Source organism: Macrobrachium nipponense, chromosome 13 (genome assembly GCF_015104395.2).
Source record: "Macrobrachium nipponense isolate FS-2020 chromosome 13, ASM1510439v2, whole genome shotgun sequence".
NCBI lineage: Eukaryota > Metazoa > Arthropoda > Malacostraca > Decapoda > Palaemonidae > Macrobrachium > Macrobrachium nipponense.
In genome coordinates this window covers 11861806-11864305 of record NC_087206.1, presented here as the reverse complement: position 1 = coordinate 11864305, position 2500 = coordinate 11861806, and the positions used below count along the sequence as shown (strand labels likewise).

Sequence of the window (2500 nt, the reverse complement as noted above, 5' to 3'; positions counted from 1 at the left end):
AGGTTATTCTATATGATGAAGTCATCATATAGAATGGTCAGGCCATAATTACTAGAAAGAATCAATATTAAAAATTACGCCTCAATAAATCAATTAACTTCCTATCAATGAAAATACCAATGTACAGAATTTAAATAAGACCCAGTCTACTTTAACCTCTTCGGGAATTTATTTTCGATAATCTCCAAGATTAAATCCTGTGAAATTTTGAGTACCTGAGTTGAATTTTATAAGCATTGTGCATAGCTCGTACATATTTACATAAATGCACCATATATGTCACTCCCATGTCATTAAGATCGACCTCAACGAGTTTTTTTTTTTATGTCGAAGACGAATGATAGAGTGTATGTGCTCTAATGGAATTACAAATATTTTATGTCCAAATTCTTAGAGCCATCTCTATAAAATCATAAGAGCTTCTGTAACTACAATAATTGATACATGAGAGTATGCCTAAGACTAACAATTACCTAAAGCAGAGACGCTAATAACAACCTTTGAGAAATGGTCACTCACTGGCACCAAGCAATAACGAAATAAAATTCTCAAATATTTCGCCGTTCACATTCCTCCTCCGCACATTAAGACCACCATTAAACCCCTTATCACACGCGTCTTTATATTCTGAAAATGAATTTCCACTCGGAGGTTCTTCAAGTATCTCTGAAGACTTGAGTTGCGACGCCAGATTAACGCCAATAAATCACTGGGCCTGTCTCATAAAGATCGGCCTAATGGGATCTCTTTGACATTCTTCCTCTCTCTCTCTCTCTCTCCTGTGTTCATCTCTGGTTCTCTTCATTAGCGAGTTATCTGTTTCATGGATTCGTCTCTTCTCGATGCGTCTGCTGAAGTTCGCGGAGACTCGGGAGGTCTATTTTGTTACAGTTAATTTCTGAGGGAAAGTCTCGGCTGATCGGTACTTGAAGCGCTAAAGATATAGAGGTGTTTCCTTTGAAATAGACAAGTCTACACACACACACACACACACACACACACACACACACACACACATATATATTATTATATATATTCATATTATATATATATATATATATATATATATATAATATATTATATATATAATATATATATTTATATTTTATATTTATTATACTATCGACTTAAACATGCATATATACAGTTTATATATAAATAATCTACCCATATATATATATAATATATATATATATATCATATATATATATATATATATGTGTGTGTGTGTAGTATATGTGTGTAAGTGTATGTATTTTTGTATAATTTAGTCACCGTGCCAGGACGTTTTCTTAGCAATAATTAAAGGGCTCATCAGATCACTAACCAGTTGATCTACAATCTGACTCGTGTTGTTATAAGGGTGTTACAAATAAGCAAGCCACAACTTTCTCCATACCAATGGTACTGGAAAATAAGGCATATGATGAGTACTTCTTGCCCCATTAGTTATTTCCATCATCATAAATCAATAAAAAGAAGAGTCCGACCTACGCATTCGAACAGAAGGAAATACCTCCTTGAGCAATATATCCAAAATGTCCCTTTCTACGGTCGCGAAAAACAAAATGGCGCTAGAAAAACGTCTGTGCGAGTTGAGAGCTGCTGAAATCTAATTTCCGTTTCTGGCATGCGAGGGTACGGTTCCCCTCGCAGCATTCATGCGTTACTTGATTATGGAAGGAATAACAAGTGATGGGTCTTGGGGCATTTCACTTTTTTTTTCTCTCTCTCTCTCTCTCTCTTCGTTTGGGGAGGGTGTGAGGCGTGTAAGGAATTATACGAGTATATGAAGGTTCCAGCGAATGTAGTACTGTTTGTGAATTAGTAAGGAGGCGATGCTTTTACTTGCCTTCTCCAGTGATTTGCGTCTGAAATGCTTCTTCTCTCTCTCTCTCTCTCTCTCTCTCTCTCTCTCTCTCTAATCTTTGCGTGCATGTTGACTTTAGAGTTCGATACACGGGTGTGATATGTTAAAAAAAAAAACTTGTCGTGGGACATCATAAGGTAATTGTCTAGATTTATTACGACTGAGGGAGTAATTTTTGTAAATTTAAATCTCGTGGACTACATTCAGGATGAAATATCAATACTAATGGTCGCAGATAGACTTTCAAGGAAACGAGTGGCACATGGAAGTATTCCATTATCTTTTCGGTCGACATTAATCATAAGATTTCTGCGAGAACAAGAGATATTCTGTGTCGATGAACCAAACGAAAGCATTTATTAATGATCATTATAAATGTTGTTGAATCTGAATTACTTATATCATCTATTTTACTGAAATCAGTGCTTCCCATCACAAAATGACAAAGGTAATTTCTTATTTCTTGTAATCATTACACCTTACGTCAGAGACGAGTAAGTTCGTAACTACGTGGCTATGCCGAAGCTTGCATGTAATTACAACATATAAATTTATATACATACAGCATTGTGTAAGTATAAACCTGAATAAAGGTGATATATACACAAAACATGATACCATGCGTAGTTG

At 35.3% G+C, this 2500-nt stretch overlaps 2 protein-coding genes across 2 annotated transcripts in view; one reads left to right on the top strand and one right to left on the bottom strand.

The window, feature by feature from the left end:
* LOC135225647 (proton-coupled zinc antiporter SLC30A2-like) overlaps positions 1-2500 on the top strand; it is an 89546-nt gene that overhangs the window by 25914 nt on the left and 61132 nt on the right.
* LOC135225648 (uncharacterized) overlaps positions 1-2500 on the bottom strand; it is a 112854-nt gene that overhangs the window by 104943 nt on the left and 5411 nt on the right. The window lies entirely within an intron of this gene.